This window comes from Pinus tabuliformis, chromosome X (assembly GCF_031772625.1).
Source record: "Pinus tabuliformis cultivar Carrire ecotype Pingquan chromosome X, CPIR1, whole genome shotgun sequence".
Taxonomy (NCBI): Eukaryota; Viridiplantae; Streptophyta; class Pinopsida; order Pinales; family Pinaceae; genus Pinus; species Pinus tabuliformis.
The window spans coordinates 988036166-988056586 of NC_142308.1; the positions used below are offsets into that span (position 1 = coordinate 988036166).

Sequence of the window (20421 nt, forward strand, 5' to 3'; positions counted from 1 at the left end):
TTTAGTGAAAGAATCATGCTATGATAGACCCAAGAAAAATGATAACAACCACCCATTCGCATATTGGGGATCTATATTAGTGGTGATCAATGATTTCTGTTGCAGTGAATGGTGATCCTATGTCATATTTGAGATCTACATATGTGCTTAAGAATGCTCTGGACATTATATCACTGGAAAATTTTCAATGTCTGCAGAGCGATTGATGGTAAAATATTGAAATTGACAACCCCAATTTATTGCTTCCTTATAAAGGAGTTTTAAATTGACCTTCCGAACTTGATAGATGCCTTTCATCTGATTACATATCAACTCCAAGTTGGTGAAGACTTCAATATCATTGACATCATGTTGTTTTGCCTCTTTTAGCCCTTCAATAAGGGCAATGTAATATGCCTCATTGTTTGTCGTCATTCCAGGGATTTCTCTCTTTCCATGAAATAAATGATTTGTTGTCGTATTGTAAAGGAAAATTTAACAACTGCTCAACTTGGATTTGGAAAGAAAGACACTTCAATGCATAAACCCACTTTTGCACCATTTTTTACACTTCAAAAACCTGGAAAATAAGATAACAATAAACTCATGTTAAACAAGTAGACAATTATATATTTCTTAATACTCAACATTTTTTTCAATGATATATATTTGAAAAAAGCAGATAATTTTTTCACAAATTCAATGTAAGACTAACTGACAAATTTTGTTGGGGTATCAAAACCAAATTGAATGCTTTCGATATTGTTAGATATAAGTATCCCTATGATTGTTACAGTGCCATATTTCCTACTAGTAGTTATAAGGTGGAGCTAGTGAATCCACTAAATTTGAGTACTACATTATAAAGGAAAAATTATATAGCAATTTATAAATTTGTCTAGACAGATGGATTGTAAATGTGGCATTCCTTCCATAATGGAAATTGACATAGGCTCAAAAGGAGATGAAGGGCAGGAAGAAGATGCATCAAAGGCATGTTTATGTACACTGGCCTTTACCACATAGGGTTCACCAACAAAAAGGAAAAGGAAAAAGTTGAAAGCACTTAGTGGAGGGAAGAAACCAAAGCCTCCAGATGAGGTTGACTTGGAAGAGGTGTAGGTCTTGAAGAACACTTATGTCCTAAGGGGGGTACCAATGGGCATGGAGGGGTAGAAAAAAAAGAAGATAAGACAAAACTAGCAAAAGGGAATAAGTAGCAAATGAAATGGACATTGGGCTACCTTACACAATCCTGGTGGATGAATTTACTACAAGCTGGTCATTTTTGGACTCCATACACAAAACAAAGATGGCCAAGTTAAGAAAATAGATAGAATTAAGCCAATGATTGGTTTATTGCCTTTAAATGTTGTTGTAGGATGAGAATAAAGTGATATTCAATGAACATGTTTGTGTTTATGTTATTTAATACGTTTACTCTGAATAGAACCAGAGTTAAGCTGAATGTATGCTGGATTGATGATTTTCGTCAGGGCAATTCAAAGGTGCTACATTTATGGACATAAAGAAGGCTACTACTCTAGCCTCTATTACTATGCTGATATTCATGCTTGCAAAGTCTACAACAACAAAAGATTCAAAATTTGCAGTAGCAAAAGATTCAAAATCTGCGTCAGCAAAGGATTCAAAGTCTACAATAGTATAGAATTCAAAATCTTCAACTGCAGAGGTTTCAAAATTTGCAAAAACAGAGAATGCAATTCAACATAATCATTTTATATCAATTTATATTCACATTATTCTTTATATCAATTTATATACCTTTTTTATTGTTATGGATTATATGGACCTCCTCCCCTTTTATTTATGATGGCTCTGTGTGAGAACCAATTGTTTCCTTACTCATGGTATCAAAGCTTCCTTCAAAGACATTGTGTTTGCAGAACAATGTCATTGCTAAGCGCTTGGGATAAGAATTTCTCTTTTGTAGGTGGAACAAATCTTGGAGAATTGCCCTTGCAGATGGAGAATTTTGTTCCCCTTTATTTGGAGAAATTTTGTTCAGCTATGTTATTCAGGCTGTGAAAAAAACCTTAGCTATTATGAGCACATTTAGGGCATGTAGGCCTTCAGAGGTCTCCCTTATCTGGACCCTGCAAAGGATGTGATTGTCTAGTGTCCAACTGGGGGAGTGCGTGGGAGGCCCTAGTTTGGAAGATTTGGGAGCTAGTGCGCCTCCCTCACAAACAACGCTAAGCACCAAGAAGAGGGATGGAGTTTTGAGATTCCCTTAAGAGGCAGTAGAATTGTCCTCATATCTCATAGTAGGTAGGGCATTGGTGCCTCTCAAACAAACAAGGCTAAGCATTATTGATTTGTTTTACCAAAAAAAGAGGAAGAGGGAGTTCTGAGACTCCCTAAAGAGGCAGTAGGACTGTGCTAGTATCTAATAGTAGGTAGGCCAATGGAAGATGACGAAGCTGGCAAATCCTGGAGAAAAAAGAAAGTGGTGGCCCAACTAAGAATTAGCTCACCTTGGCTGAGGATTGAAAACAAGCAAAATGGGAAGTACCAATGGAGGATCAAGAAAAGATAAAATGTTGGGGCTGCAAAAAGGGTGAAGTGGAAGTGGAAATATACATTGTAAAGGATGAAATAAATGATATGAAATGAATATATGATGAAATCGGAATGTGAAACGAACATTGAAAAATGTAAAGTCGCTTAGCACTTTTACAAGAGGCTCTTTAAGCACTCATTAATTTCCATGGCTCTGTAATGTTTTGATGTCATCCACTTGGGTACCAAAACATCCTCTTCAAATTTATTTTTGGAAGATAAAAAATTGCAAGGAGATAAAGTTCTAGGGAGATAAAAAAAATCAACACATGTTCTTGTAATTCTAGGGACATAAGTGTGATTATTGATGTATTTAGTTATGTTTTTTGCCTTAATTCACAACCTATTTTATCCAATCAAATTTGCCAATGTCCTCTAGAATTAAATCTAAGTTGTGTTCAACAGTAGGAGAGGTGTCTGTTCATAAAAATTCTATCAGGAGTTGCATAATTTGCTGCATTACCTGTAACAATCTGCATGACCATGTTGTTCTACCATTTCTTAAACAATTGCCTCCATGAACTCACATAACAATGGGAAAATCCTAACTTTGTTTGAGACATCAACTGATTTGAGGAACATCGTGCCCTTTGGAACAAAAACGGGGAACATATTCTTTTGGTACTAGGTTGATGTCATCAACTGTGCCCTTTGGAACAAAAATGAGGAACATATTCTTTTGGTACTAGGTTGATGTCATCAACTGTTTCTGCCGACAAATCAGTCCAAATCCTGAGGTTTTGTAATGTACCTAATTATATATAATAAATTATTATTAATTATGCTCTCTACTCCATGGTGAAAATTATACTTTGCGATCCATCTCCTATATACAATTACATTGGAATTGTATTCACATTATTCTTTATATCAATTTATATAAAAAAAATTATTGTTATGGATTATATGGACCTCCTGCCCTTTTATTTATGATGGTTCTGTGTGAGAACCAGTTGGTTCCTTAAATGTGGTATCAAAGCTTCCTTCAAAGGCATTGTGTCTGCACAACAATGTCATTGCTGAGCACTTGGGATTAGAATTTCTCTTTTGCAGGTGGAGCAAATCTTGGAGAATTGTCCTTGTAGATGGAGAATTTTGTTCCCCTTTATTTGGAGAAATTTTGTTCAGCTATGTTATTCAGGTTGTGAAAAAAACGTTAGCTACTATGAGCACAGTTAGGGCGTGTAGGCCTTCAGAGGTCTCCCTTATCTAGACCCTGCAAAGGATGTGTTTGTCTTGTCCAAATGGGGGAGTGGATGGGAGGCCCTAGTTTGGAAGATTGGGGAGCTAGTGTGCCTTCCTCACAAATAACACTAAGCACCAAGAAGAGGGAAACATAGAATGCAATTCAACAGAATCAAGAAAATTCAGTAGTTCAAATTGGAGACACAAAGGAACACGAGACATTGTCCAAAAATGATAATGACTAAAAGCTGATATGTAAAGGGAAAGAATCTTGCAAAGCATTTATCAATGGATTTTTAGCAGCTTCCCTCATCCTTTCTGAACCCAAGTCATTCACTGACTTCTGACTGTGCACACCCACTTTTTCTTTTTCCCTTCTGTACAAAGCCCAAATGATTTTTTTGTTAAAAAGGGCCTTGACAGACTTAGTGATTATAGGCCTTAGAAGCCAAAGCCAACAATGAATGAGAATTCAAGGAACATTTCCTCGGTCAGGCAATGACCAGGCAAATTGATGTCGTTCCCAACGTGTAGTTGAGGCAAATCGACTCCCACTCGTCCATGGGCTTCATTGGTTCGAAACATGGATCCTCACCAAGAACCAGCTTGTAACGCCCTACGGTTAACAAGCAACCGGGCGCGCCCTCCATCTGCCGATCTAATTGACTAACGCATGAAGAACCGCGTGGGGCGACCAAGGACAAAATATATATTATATAGGCGATGTTGGCGTTCCATGTTTTATAAGGCGAGTTGGGGAACTCGTCACACCATAGGCTGACCGAAGGACGTAAGGCAAATGGAGGGCAAGCTGGGGGGCGGTCTTGCACCATGGGCGGGCCGACCCACATAACGCACAAAACGTTTGATGGACGCACGTGGTTGGTGGAACAAAGGAAGTGTTGGCCGAGGGTGTAACGCTACAACGAAGGTAGCATATAAACACGCGTGGAGGCTTGGCATTTTGATCATCGAACTTTGGCGTTCAACCAAGAAGCGAAGGTGCGAAGGAGAAGTAGGAGCCATGGCAAAGGCACAGGTCTATGCGCCCGCTTGCCGGGCAAGCCTACACGAGTTCTTGCACGGTGTTGTGAAATGGTTGAGGCGCGGGTGGAGGGCGTTCTAAGGCGCCCGCCCGCCGAACGCTTGGACGAGTTTGGGTTGTGTTTTGGGCAGGGGTCGTGCACGGGCGTGCCTGCCTATCTTGGCAAAGGAAACTCGTGTTATTGCATATTGTTGGGTTGTTGTCACGCCCCTATACTAGCGGTACTCTTCCAACCGCACTATAGCGAGGTGCAACACTACCAATCATTTTCTTTTCACCAATACTTACGATTGTAGACTACGCCTAACATTCCATACTTAGTTTATTTTTCATTACCAAGTATTATTACGTTTCCTTTATACAGTGAAAGCCCATAACATTCACATAAACAACATTATACAATAGAAATGCACAACAGTATAAAGGGAGGGGCAACTCCATGCAATATGAGTCTGCCCGAATCAATATATATAATCTTCTTTTATAAATACAAGTTAAATCTTGGGAAACCCCAAATTTACACTTAGCCAAATTTCCAACTTCAACAAACATGGTTGCCCAGCTCGTCAGTGCCTCCGCATGGTCGCCGCACGACTCACCAACCCTTCGTTCACCTCATCGCACGATCATGTTGTTTGCCCAACTTGGGTGCGCCTCGTCGTAACCAAGTTGCCACACATGGGCACCTCCGCACGAGTCACACCTTTGTTCACAACCTTAGCACTTCACCGTTTCCACCGTTTCATCGTGCATGGCACGCCCTACCCAAGTCGCCCGTCCGCATGATTCTTTGTTTCAGCGTGCACGGCACACCCTCACCTGGCCGCTCGTCCGCACGTCCACCCATTCACCCGAACAACTTCACCTGAGTCGCCATACGACTTCACCCGGGTCGTCACACGACCTCAACCAGGTCACCACACGACTTCACCCAGGTCGCCCGACGACCTCACCCGGCTCGCCCGAACGACCTCCCCCGGTTCACCCAAACGACCTCGCCCGAGTTTCCTATCTGACAACCTCGCCCGAGTTCTGCATGAACTACCTTTCCCGAGTTTTGCCTGAACAACCTCGCTCGAGTCCTGCTTGAACGACCTCGCCCGAGTCCTGCCTGAACGTCCTCGCCCAAGTTCTACCCAACGACCTCGCCCGAGTTTCTGCACGAGTTTCCTGCACAAGTTTTTCGCCCGAGTTTTCTGCACGAGTTTCTTGCACAAGTTTTTCGCCCGATTTTTCTGCACGAGTTTCTTGCACAAGTTTTTCGCCTGAGTTTTCTGCACGAGTTTCCTGCACAAGTTTTTCGCCCGAGTTTTCTGCACGAGTTTTTCACCCGAGTTTCTCACCTGACTTTTCTGCACGAGTTTTTCGCCTGAGTTTCTCGCCCGAGTTTTTCACCAGACTTTTCTGAACGAGTTTTCCACTTGAGTTCCACCCATCGTGCAGGCTCATCCACGCACCGCAGAACTCCTTGTTCGAACTCGTGTTGATCGAATGATGATTTGCCTCCACAAACTGTCCACTAGTATATACGGGTGGGTGGCGGGTTATGTCACTCGGCCGACCCACGCCCAATGCCTAAGCGGACTCGTTCAACATGTTTCCTTCACCGGAGTGGAGGGTCGGCCAGCCCAACTCGTGGGACCACCATCACAACTCACCCAACATCGTATAAACTCGCTTCTTGGTTCATTCATTGTCTGTTGCACGGACCGTAGGTCCATACATCCTCCCCAACTTGAAGTCATTGTTGTCCTCGACAATATCTCATCTCGGCAACCACCTATCACCAAGATCACCATACCAAGGTATACACCCCATCGGTATGTCATATATCGGAAATCATCTCAATCCATGACCATCAACCACCCTGTCACAATCTCCACATGCGGCTCCCCATCATGGAAGGCTGTTCCCTCCATCTCAAGCTACATGCCTACTGTAACATATCGTGTCGACCTCATCATGTGTCGTCCTTGTGTGAACTGCTGCCATGATACTCCAACATAATGCTAACACATCTCTGCACACCGCTAGCCCCCATGTTTGAACTAGTTGGGTAGCTAATCCAACTGTCACGCCCAAACCATGAGAATGTACATCCTCATGCCATCATTAGTCGTTTCTCTGAACATCTTGTCACATCCTCAACTTGATCAAGAATCCATCTCCATATAAGTGTAAGCCATGCTCAGGTCCATGAAGTAGTCTCCATCCCATCTACAACATGTTGTCCATGATGTTTTCTATCCAACATCATCATCCATCTGCAAAACATCCATCTCCTCAAAGTGAAGAGATCATCTCATCAAACTCCGACTCTCGATGTGCCACATCCAGGTCCATGAAGCAATCTCCATCATATCTGTATGTGCCATCCCTCAAGTCTGCCATAGAAACAAGTATACACCTGTCTCATCTCTCCATGTGCTGCCCATGATCATAGATCAATCAGCTCCCATGTGTCAAAAGTGGTTAAGTCTCAGCTCAACCCATGCCCAAGTGTTGCCACCAAGGCATCATCATCATTGTAACTCCATCACTCCAAAGTGTCTCATATCGATCCTCCACATCAAGTCACTCTTCCAAGCTACACCCATACATGTACTCGAAAGTATGCATCCCATTCTGCATCAAAGTCTCTGACCTCAGCTCCTCAATGCATCAGATCCTCCAAGTCCACCATATATGAAGTCCCCAAAAGTCACAACCTCATGTCATCATGAGCTCCATGAGTCATCTCCAACCAACACTCTAGCAAGCATACATGTCTCGGCCCAAAGGTCTCTGCAAGATGCCTCAACTCTCCATGTAGTAAGAATGCTCCATAGTCTGCTCACAACTCCATCCAAGTCCATGGCCTTGTTGTACAAGAGTGCACAACCTCTCCATCGGCTCATAAGTAAAACATCTCCATGTCACACCAGCAAATCCACCTGCATAACATCCCTGCCTTGGCACTCCTCATTGGATGCTCATAAGTGACACCTCTACAAGTGCTCCTGCATAATGTCCATGCATAAGACTGCCATGCTCCATGTCTCCAACCTAATGTCCATGACTCAAGTTTCCCATGTATTCCAACCAAGTAGACCCATCACAACAATCGGTCATCCCATCCAAGTCTGCATATTCGATCTAGTGAACTTGGTCACCCAACCATATCATCATCATCACGAGTCCCTTCCATCATAGCTCCCCCACTGAAGGTTCCACCAAGACTTGCTCTTGGTCTCAGCCATGAGAAGTCCACCCAAGCATCATCATACCCAAGTGTGTGCCCTTCAATCTGTCCATGAGTCATGTCGGGCACTTAACCAGTTCTCCATGTGGCTAAAGCATGACCCAATCCTTCGCAATGATCATCATGTTCCTCCCTTGTCACGGGCCTTTGTACCTTCTACCATAAGGTCACAAACGACCCCAACAAGCCCTGCAATAGTCAACAATCCTTGCTTCTCCATACAAGGTTTCATCATAGACATCCATGGTAAGATCCTCCCTTGCATCAGCAAACTGACTTTGCTCTTCCCTGCATATGGTCCATCTACCAAATGCTCAAATGAAACACAAGTATCAATAGTACTTACATCATCATCATGAGGCTCCTCCATGTGAGTATCCTTATCCATCCATGTCTGTAAATTGCACGATCCTGGTCCAACTTGATCAATCTCAAGTTCATCCTCCATCGTTGTCACATCTGCAACATCCTCAATCATCACGGCTTCCTCTTCTTGGTTAGCACAATCTACAAATTCGTCTTGCTCCATTGTCCAACCAAGTTGAAGAAGTTCGTCTTCAACATTTTTTTCCAAGACCTCAAGTTCCTTCCGAATTTGGGGGTTCTCTTCTTTCAACCGCTTCAACCTGTATAAGGTAAGCAAGAGCTTCCCTTCACATTCTTCCAAACTTGCCATGCCTTGTCGTTCAGCTTGGCCCAAGCACTAAGCTTCTCCTCTGCTAAACCTGTTTCACCATTCACCTGAATCACCCTGATATTCCACCTGTTATCTGCAAAGCTTGAACTCCCTTCCAAGTCTTTGGTCTTCGTAGAATCAGCTCCTTGATTCAGTTCACCAAGTTTCCTGCAAAACTTGGACCAACTCTGATACCACCTGTCACAAAGTGCAGGTGTGTATCAGCTTCAACGCTTCAACACCAGCACCAGCTCCGCGGCACTAGCTCTAATACCACCTGTCACGATAGTGCAGTGGGATCAACACTTCATCATTAACCTGATCAACTTCCTGATCATCAGCTCTGATACCACCTGTCACGAAGTGATAGTGGGATCAGCTTCTTCTGCAAATCCCCTTTGCACTTCACCCGCTTTGATACCACCTGTCACGCCCCTATACTGGTGGCACTCTTCCAACCGCACTATAGCGAGGTGCGGCACTACCAATCGTTTTCTTTTCACCAATACTTACGATTGTAGACTACACCTAACATTCCATACTTAGTTTATTTTTCATTACCAAGTATTATTATGTTCCCTTTATAGAGTGAAAGCCCATAACATTCACATAAACAACATTATACAATAGAAATGCACAACAGTATAAAGGGAGGGGCAACTCCCTACAATATGAGTCTGTCCGAATCAATATATATATATATATATATATATATAATCTTCTTTTATAAATACAAGTTAAATCGTGGGAAACCCCAAATTTACACTTAGCCAAATTTCCAACTTCGGCAAACTTGGTTGCCCAGCGCGTCAGCGCCTTCGCACGGTCGCCGCACGACTCACCAACCCTTCATTCACCTCATCACTCGATCGTGTTTTTTGCCCAACTTGGGCGCACCTCGTCGTAACCAAGTTGCCACACACGGGCACCTCCGCACGAGTCACACCTTCGTTCACAACCTCAACACTTCACCGTTTCCACCGTTTCATCGTGCACGGCGCGCCCTACCCAAGTCACCCATCCGCATGATTCTTCGTTTCGGTGTGCACGGCGCGCCCTCACCCGACTGCCCGTCCGCACGTCCACCCGTTCACCCAAACTCGTTCACCCAAACAACTTCACCCGAGTCGCCACACGACTTCACCCGGGTCGCCACACGACCTCACCCGGGTCACCACACGACTTCACCCGGTCGCCCGACGACCTCACCCGGCTCCCCCAAACGACCTCGCCCAGTTCGCCCAAACGACCTCGCCCGAGTTTCCTGCCCAACGACCTCACCCGAGTTCTGCTTGAATGACCTCGCCCGAGTTCTACCTGAACGACCTCGCCCGAGTCCTGCCTGAACGTCCTCGCCCAAGTTCTGCCTGACGACCTCACCCGAGTTTTTTGCATGAGTTTTTCGCCTGAGTTTCTGAACCAAGTTTTTCACCCGAGTTTCGCCCATCGTGCGGGCTCATCTACGCACCGCAGAACTCCTTGTTCGAACTCGTGTTGATCGAATGATTATTTCCCTCCACAAACCATCCACTAATATATACGGGTGGGTGGCGGGTTATGTCACCCGGCGGACCCACGCCTAATGCCCAAGACGACTCGTTCAACAGGTTGCCTTCGCCCGAGTGGAGGGTTGGCCCGCCCAACTTGTGGGACCACCCTCACAACTCACCCAACGTCGTATAAAATCGCTGCTTGGTTCATTCATTTCGCATTTCGCACAAGTCCTTCGCACGGTGGAGTCGCCCTGCCCGTCGCACGGACCGCAGGTCCATATAGTTGTGGTGAGACCACCGTGGGGTCTTGCACGGGTCGGTGCCCGACTCGGGTGTAACGCCAGTTGAGTTATACTCCCGGTCATTGTAAAAACTCTCCCATATAATAAAAGATTATTTTACATGTGATGTTGTTCTCCTGCTATTCTATGATGTTATTATATTAATGGATTCTGCACATTAATATGTTATTCATGTTTAATGATGAATGTTAAGGCGTAGTTCGTAAAGTAAGTTAACAATGGAAGATGTTAATTACTTAGGCAGTGCCGCACCCGGCCAATTTAACGAAAAAAGAATTGGAGGCGTAACAGGTGGTATCAGAGCAGGTTCAGAATCGGTGAAGCCGTTGCTGGATGAACGCAAAAAACAGATATGTATGCAGGGAAAAGTTATGGATAAATCGTGGATTAGTAGTCTGGGTTTCGTGGACTTGATGGTTCATGGCAAGACCATTCAAGCTCTGGTGGACACGGGGGCCACTCATAACTTCATGATGACACGGTTGGCAAAAGAGGTTGGACTGATGATCTTCCCATCGAATGTGGAAGTCAAGGCAGTGAACTCTAGAGCTAAAGTGGCGAGTTTGGCACACGAAGTGCTTGTGCAGATAAAACACTAGAAGGGTCAGTTGGACTTCACAGTGATGGAGATGAACGGCTTCGATGTGATACTTGGACAAGATTTCTTGAAGGGCAACAAGGCAATTGTTGTCCCCTTCTGTGATGAGGTGGTGCTGGTTGGACAGTCACAAACTTGGACTTTGCCCACTCATAGGCAAAGGAGGGAAGTCAAGGTGCAGCATGTTTTGGCACTGAGTTTGGAGAAAGCTACGAAGGAGTCAAATATGGAGACATATGCGGTGATGTTCAAGGATGTCAAAGGTGATGGAGTGGGGATCCCTGTTCCAGCCGAGATTTCTGAGGTACTGGCCAAATATGCGGATTTGATGCCTGATGAGCTACCAAAGAAGCTTCCACCAAGGCGTGCAGTGGACCATAGCATTGAGCTTGAGCCAGGGAAGCAACCCCCAGCTAAAGCACCTTATCGGTTGTTAGGACCTGAGTTGGAGGAATTGAAACGATAGTTAAAGGAGTTAACTGATGCAAGTTTCATCAGACCTTCAAGGTCCCCCTATGGTGCTCCGGTATTGTTCCAGCGGAAGAAGGATTCGAATGAGCTATGGATGTGCTGTGATTACCGTGCATTGAACAAGTAGACGGTAAGGAACAGGGATCCTTTGCCATTGGATGCTGATTGCTTTGACAAGCTTGCGAAAGCCCGAGTGTTTTCCAAGCTGGACTTGAGGCACGGGTATTATCAGGTGCGGATAGCTGAGGGAGACGAAAAGAAGACCACAGTAGTAACAAGGTATGGTAGCTTTGAGTTCCTTGTTATGCCATTCGGGTTGTGTAATGCTCCTGCTACGTTTTGACCTTTGATGAATGATGTCTTACGACCATACTTGGATTCGTTCATAGTAGTATACTGGACGATATAGTGGTGTTCAGTGACAACATGGAGGATCGTAAGAAGCACTTGGCGATGGTGTTCGAGGCATTGAGGGAAAATCAGTGGTTCTTGAAGAAGTCTAAGTGTGTGTTCACTCAGACCGAGATTTCGTTCCTTGGGCATATAGTTGGTCAAGGGTACATATGGATGGAGCCGAGCAGAGTGAAGGCGATCGAGGACTGGGTTGAACCAAAGAATGTCCATGAGATGAGGGTGTTTTTGGGCATGACCAACTACCAACGGAAGTTTGTAGAGGGGTACTCCAAGGTAACATCATCACTGACAGACCTATTGAAGAAAGACAAGAGGTGGAATTGGACGGATAAATGTTAGAAGGCATTTGATGACTTGAAGAAAAGGATGGTTACAACACGGATACTGAAGTTGCTTAACTTCGAGAGACCGTTTGAGGTACACACTGATGCTTCAGATTTTGCCATGGGAGGGGTTCTTATGCAGGATGGGCATCCGGTGGCGTATGAGAGTCGGAAGTTGCAGGATAGAGAACGGAGGTATCCGGTCCATGAGAAGGAGATGCCTGCAATCATTCACTGTTTACATGTGTGGAAGCATTACCTGATTAGGAAGCCATTTGTTGTCAAGACAGACAACATTGTAGTAAGTTCTTTTGCATCACAACCGAAGCTTTTTGCGAAGCAAGCTTGTTGGCAGGACTTCTTGGCAGAATTCGACATGACTATCGAGTATAGACCAGGAAGACACAATGTGGTAGCAGATGCCCTTAGCAGGAAGGGACAACTTGCAGCATTGGAGGGAGGAGAAGACCGGGTAGCTAGGAGTAGGAGTCGAGTTCAGATGTCAGAAGAGATGCAGAATAAGATCAAGGAAAGTTTTGAGACGGATACTTAGGTGCAGATTATAGTGAAGCAGGTGAAGGAGGGGAAGACACGAAAGTTCTTCCTCCGAGACGGGTTCTTGTTCTTTCGAAACCGGCTCTATGTTCCAAAGTCATCTAGGCTCAGGAGGCACCTTTTGAAGGAGTGCCACGACTTGCCATGGGCTGGCCACTCAGGGATGCATCGTTCTTTGGCATTGTTGGAGAGAGGATTCTTTTGGGAGAAGATGTGAGAGGATGTAGAGGAGTATGTACATACGGGCATCATTTGTTAGCAGGACAAATCGAATACTCAGAAGCAAGGAGGTCTGTTGCAGCCTTTACCGATTCCTGAGAGACCATGGATGAGTGTCTCGATGGACTTCATCACTCAGTTGCCACAGGTTCAGGGGTATAATGGGATTATGGTCGTGGTTGATTGTTTTTCCAAGTATGTTGTCTTTGTTCCAACAAAGATACCTTGTGGAGCCGAGCGGACTGTGGAGTTGTTCTTTAAGAACATAGTGAAGTATTGGGGGATGCCATTAAGCATCGTGTCAGATAGAGATCCGCATTTTACAGGCAGATTTTGGACCACATTGTTCAAGTTAGTCGGGACAGAATTGTTGATGAGTTCGAGTTACCATCCGCAGACAGATGGGCAAACCGAGAGGATCAACACATTGCTGGAGGATTACTTGAGACATTATGTGACAGCTGATCAGAAAAATTGGCCTGAACTCTTGGATATTGCTCAGTTCAGCTACAATATTCAAAAGAGTTCTGCGACGGGGTATAGTCCATTTGAGTTGGTGAATGGACAGATGTCGGTTGCACCGCATACCGTAGTGACAAGAGGTTTTTTGAGGAGTCCTCATGTGAAGAAGTTCATGAAGGCTTGGGATGAGACCTTGGAGTTGGCACGGTTGCGCTTGCACGAAGCTGCAAGGAGAATGAAGAAATGGGTTGATCGAGGAAGACGAGATGTGCACTTCAGTGTGGGAGATATGGTGTTTCTCAAGATTATCGGGGAGCAATTTCAGCCAGCCAAGGGGACTGCAAGCAAACTGACATGGAAGTATGAAGGACCATTCCGAGTGAAGAAGAGAGTGGGGGAAGTTGCTTACGAGCTGGAGCTTCTGCACCATATGCACATGAAGCATCCGGTTTTTCACGAGTCAGTTGACGAAATGCAGACTTGATGCTGATCATCCAGAGAGAGCTGAACCGCCGAGAGGACCAGCCGGGATTGTGGGCAAGCCAAGACTGGAGTTGGATAAGATTTTGAGCTACAGAACTACAGGGATTGGTTTCCACATGAAACGGGAGTATCTTGTCAGATGGAAGAATGCACTGGAGGAAGAAAGCTGGGAATCGGAGGACTCACTTTGGAGATGAAAGAAGAACATTGCGAAGTATGAACGGAAGATACTGAGGCAGTCGGGGTTGTCGAGGGCGACAATGATTTCGAGTGGGGGAGGATGTAACACCCTGCTGTTAACAGGAAACCAGGCGCGCCCTCCATCCGCCGAGCGAATTGACTAACGCATGAAGAACCGCGTGGGGCGACCAAGGACGAAATATATATTATATAGGAGATGTTGGCGTTCCATGTTTTATAAGGCGAGTTGGGGAACTCGTCACACCATAGGCTGACCGAAGGACGTAAGGCAAATGGAGGGAAAGCTGGGAGGTGGTCCCGCGCCATGGGCGGGCCAACCCACATAAGGCACAAAATGTTTGATGGACGCGCGCAGTTGGTGGAACAAGGAAGTGTCGGCCGAGGGTGTAACGCTACAACGGAGGTAACATATAAATACGCATGGAGGCTTGGCATTTTGATCATCGAACTTTGGCGTTCAACTAAGAAGCGAAGGTGCGAAGGAGAAGTAGGACCCGTGGCAAAGGCGCAGGTCTATGCCCTCGCTTGTCGGGCAAGCCTACACGAGTTCTTGCATGGTGTTTTGAAACGGTTGGGGCGCGGGTGGAGGGTGTTCTAAGGCGCCCGCCCGCCGAACGCTTGGATGAGTTTGGGTTGTGTTTTTTGAATGGAGTTCAGATTTTCCACAGTGTTCATGTTTTTTAGTCGACGTTTCGAGTCTGAAACTAGACTCATCATCAGGACAAAATGTGAGGAGAAAAGAAGGAAATGCAAGGTATAGATATGAAAAACCTAGGTTGTGAAGACCAATGGCCGACTCTTTACCTCATTGATGATTAATTTATTATTATCTTTTAAGTTTTTTGATTTCATAATTAATAATATAATAACTCCTTGTAATTATTTTTAATTTTTATATTAATATTACCATATTATATTTTTTTATTTTATCATTATGCTTCATAATTAAATTTATGCTTTATTAATTATGGTATATTTATGATGCTTTTTTTAATTGATTAAAATGAGATTTTAATATTATTGTTATGTAAGTTTATTTATTATGTCTTCTTAATTTATTTGTTATTAAAATCTCTTTTTGTAATCCTTAGATTCTTTAGTATTATTCTTATTAGTATTTTAATATTTAATGCTTTTTTGATTATATTTATTATTTATATTGTTAATGTTATTATAATTCTATGTTATTATTTTGCTCTAATAATCTATATTATCATTAATGCTATATACTATGAAATTAGCTAAAGTTCTTCTATATATACCTATTGTTATCTACTATAATAGTTATTTATTGTGATATTTATTAATGCTCTACTATGTATACTTGTTAATATATTTATTAATTATCTATTATAATAGATGCTTTACTTATAGTTGCTAATCTATATCATTATATATGTTATTTATTAAGATATTTATTAATGTTCTTCTATACATGCTTATAATATCTATTTAAAGGTTATAATTGTTTTTATATTTGATGAGGTTAATGTTAGCCTTATTATTTAATTAATATTAAAGTTATTAATGCTTCTATTATATGCATCCATTAATGTTTTTTTATATACCCTTTATTAGATGATTAATTTTAATTATATTATAGTAAATTTTTTAGGTTTCATCTTGTCTCGGATTCTTTAGGAGCAGCAGGTTAATATTATTATTCTGATTGGCAGGTTAGGAATTTCTAACATTGTTATTAAGATTATTAGCGGGGGTTAGCACGGGGTTCCAATTTTTGCTAATTTCCATGCCACCATCCCTATTAAGGTTTTTAGGATGCTTAATGATTTCAATAGCTTCCCTAACTTTACGCTTGAATTGGTGTTCTACATTAGCAATGACTTTGGTGTCTTCTAAGCAAATGTGATGATTAGTTTTAGCTACATGCTCAGCTAGGGCTGAGGACTTGGTTCTTTCGTTACGAATGTCTGCACTATGCTCTTTGAGTCTAATCCTAACCGATCTACCAGTTTCTCCTATGTATTGATCCCCACATGAACATTTTATGATATAAACTCCTTTTTGCTGAAATAGCTCTTGGTTATCCTTAACAGATCTCATTCTTTGTTTAATGGTAGACAAGGGTTTGAAAGCAGTTTTTATATTTTTCTTATTGAGGATTTTGGCTATTTTGTCAGTGACCCCCTGGATGTAAGGAAGGCAGGTATTGGAGGTTGGGTCGTCTTTTGATTTGTTTTTATTGTTAACAGTTTTAGCTTTTTGGATGGCTTTGTATATGTTTTCATTGCTGTACCCTAGGTTGGCAAAGGTTCTTTTAAGGTAGGAAATTTCTTCATCGGTATGGTTTATATCAGAGATTCTATAAGCTCTAGTGAAGAGGGTTTGTAGCACCCCCATTTTTTGGGCGGGGTGGTGATGAGAGTCGGCATGAAGGTAGTTATCTGTATGGGCTTTTTTTCTAAAAACTTTGTGACCAATGGAACCATCCTCTCTTCTAATCAGGAGCATGTCTAAGAAAGGAATGTAATTATTTTCTTCAACTTCCATGGTGAATTTGATGTCTTCAGACAAGCTATTGAGGTGATCCAGGAACTTGCTTAGCTCTTTCTCGCCATGAGGCCAATTGACACTGGTGTCATCCACAAACCTAACCCAGGATTTGGGTTTTAGTGGATATGAGTCTAGTGCCTTTTTCTCAAATTTTTCCATGAAAAGGTTTGCCACGATAGGTGAGAGAGGTGAGCCCATAGCAACACCCGAAGTTTGTTCAAATATTTCGCCCTGGAAGGAGAAGAAGGTTGAGCGGAGACAGATTTCGGCGGGGGTCATGCACGGGCGCACCCGCCTATCTCGGCAAAGGAAACTCGTGTTATTGCATATTGTTGGGTTGTGGTGAGACCACCGTGCGGTCTTGCACGGGTGGGCGCCCGAATCGGGTGTAACGCCGGTTGAGTTATACTCCCAGTCATTGTAAAAATTCTTTCATATAATAAAAGATTATTTTACATGTGATGTTGTTCTCCTGCTGTTCTATGATGTTATTATATTAATGGATTCCACACATTAATATGTTATTCATGTTTAAGGATGAATGTTAAGGCGTAGTTCGTAAAGTAAGCTAACAATGGAAGATGTTAATTACTTAGGCGGTACCACACCCGACCAATTTAATGAAAAAAAATTGAGGCGTGACACAGCTCCTCGTATGTGCCACTGATTACCATGCCCACTTGATTAACTAGTCAAGCGATGTGAGCCGCAGCAAGGCCGTGATCTTGGTCGTGTATGAGAATCAAAGGAGGCAGAAAAATAAGAGGGGATTCGATGAGGGCGAAGGCTTCGTTGGCGAGACACAGAAATTGGTAATTGACGAGCAAGAGCTTGGCGCGTGAGTGAGAAAGGATGGTGGCGATATTGCGAGCGTCGAGGTGAAAGTTGATGGCATTGAGGATGGCTCCGGCCATGGGAACGGCGAAATGCGCCTCGTAAAGAGCAGGAACATTCGGAGCCAAAACTGAGACCATGTCCCCTTTCCGAATTTTGAGGCGATTGACGAGAGACGACGCCACACGTCTGCAACGATCCCACTTCTCGGCCCACGTAAAGCGAAGACCTCCTCGATCATAGACTATGGATGTGCGATTCGCATACACCATCGCCGCTCTTTCCGGAAAGCTCAGAAGCGAGAGATGTTGAGATTTTCTGTTTGGAGTAAAATAGGCAAAAATCTCTGTAGGTGACAACAATAGAAATTTAGTTCCTAGATTATCTCCAGGTTGTTGGGAGATGATTAATGCCTCCTATATGTGATGTGAGTGAGTTAATGAGGTTGTTAGATTCTCTTTACTATATAACAGGCAACCATTCGGATTGTTTGCTATGAGGGTGAGAGTTTTGTGAGGGTTTCATTTTGTAATCTCCTGTTTGATTAATAAATTGACGATGCCTATGTTGTGTGGACGTAGCCCAGATTGGTTGGGTGAACCACGTTAAATTCCTGTGTTTTATGTGCTTGATTTATCTGTTGTGTATCTGATTTAATTCTGCTGTGCATCTAATCTCCAACAAGTGGTATCAGAGCAGTTGGAGGTGGAGCGCATGCTGGAGGTGGAGTGCCGTAGATCAACTGCTGATGCATGAATCTACCTGATTGCACTGCTGCGTGGAAGTAACCTGCAATGTTACCACCAGAAATCGATTCAACAGCTGCGTGGAGTGCTGGCAGCGTGTCGTGGATTGGCGTGATCGTGGCTGAGCGTTAAGACATTGCTGCATGCGTGGTCTAGTTACCTGACAGTGTTGAACGGTGCTGTGGTGGATAACTGTTAAAGCTGCCTGCGTATAACCATTATAAACTTGGTGCGGTGTTCGATAAACTAAAGGAGGTGCTGTGCCAGTTCGTGATAAGCTTTTGTTCATTAACTGAGGTGATGTCTGGCGCTCTGTTGGGTTTGCGTACAGAATGCAATGGTATGTGGTGATTACATTCTCCTTCTCGGTGTTTAATTCACACCATAAACTCATATTTGAGCCATAGAAGATGTTGATGTAGTTGAATTAGACAGTCTGCGCCTGTCTTTAGATTATACAGCCATGAAAACATGAATGCCATATGTACGCAATCCATTTTAGATTCATTTGTGGTTACGATGTATTTTGTCATTTAACTTTAAAGGATTGGTGCTGCTGGTGGAATTCCATTGTAGAGGTGTCAAAAATTTCCTAAATTGTCAGTGCACGAGTGTGGTTCCAGTATATACCTGCGTTTGGCATATTTTTTTTTGTTGCCTGCGTTTAATATAAAAGCGCAGAGAGAGCAGTATATAACGGCGGTTGGAATAATTTTTTGATGCCTGCGTTTAATATAAAACAGAAATCCGTTTTTTGTTTTGTTGCATGCCAAAAGCATTAAGGATAGAACAACAAATTTGTTGTTTAAATGGGCATTGTTGAATTAAATAACAAGAGGAGAAGCGTTGAGATAAAGCAGAGATAGTTGAAGTGCACAAATCAAACAAAAGTTTTTTTTTTTTTTAAAACAAAACAAGCAACGGCATAGGCAGTTTGTTTTGCTAATTGCTGGTATTGAAACATAGGTTTGTTTTTTGGAGATTATTGTTTTTTGATTGATACAAATGGCGAAAACTCAAAGTGCCCAATTCGAAATCGAGAAGTTTAATGGAAAAAATAATTTCGAGATCTGGAAGGTAAAGATGCATGATCTGCTGGTACAGCAGGGCATGGAAAAGGCATTGTTGGGCAGGTCCAAACTGCCTTCCCCCGTGACAGATGATGAGTGGAATGAATTGGATGAAAGAGACTTGAGCGGAATTCGGTTGTGTTTGGCTGATGATGTTTTATTTAACATCGTGTCAGAGAAGACTGCAGCTGGTTTGTGGACAAAGTTGGAGAAGCTGTATATGACGAAATCCTTGACAAATCGGATTCTCCTGAAACGGCAGCTTTACGGTTTGCGAATGAAAGAAGGTACCTCGATTACTGATCACCTGAATGTTTTTAATACCTTACTGGTGCAATTAGACAGTCTAGATGTGAAATTTGATTCAGAGGATAAGGCAATAACTCTATTGTGTTCATTGCCCGAATCCTGGGATCACTTTGTTACTTCCATAAGCTTTAGTACAACAGACATTCTTGAGTTTGACGATGTTGTTGGAGCCTTGTTGTCTGAGGAGACGAGGAAGAGGTTGAATGCAGACACCTCTACATCAGAGGTAATGATGGCCAGAGGTCGCTCAAGAGAGAGACACTCTGGGGGAAAGCATAGCGACTCTCGTTCAAAGTCCAAAGGAAAGAAGACAAAGGTGAAGTGCTGGCATTGTGGCAAGGCTGGACATCTGAAAAAGGATTGCTGGAAGCGAAAGCAGGCTGCTAAAGAAGGCTCTTCGACAGAAAAGAAGGAAGCCAACACCACAGATACAGGTTCAGTATCTGGTTCAGGTATGAGTGATGAGGTATTGTCTGTTAATGTTTCAAAACATGATCAACATTGGTTGTTAGATTCCGGGGCATCTAACCACATGTGTATTCATAAAGATTGGTTTAATACATATAGATCAGTTGATGATGGAGTCGTGTACATGGGTAATGATGTCACTTGCAGTATTGTTGGAATAGGAAGTATACAACTGCAAATGTTAGATGGCACAACCAAATTGTTAACTGATGTGAGACATGTACCAGATCTAAGAAAAAATCTAATTTCA

At 43.1% G+C, this 20421-nt stretch overlaps 1 pseudogene; it reads right to left on the minus strand.

Annotated features, from left to right (window-relative positions):
- Nucleotides 1-17436: 17436 nt before the first annotated feature.
- LOC149143044 (trans-cinnamate:CoA ligase, peroxisomal pseudogene) lies at nt 17437-17850 on the minus strand (annotated as a pseudogene).
- Between the last annotated feature and the right edge of the window lie 2571 nt (nt 17851-20421).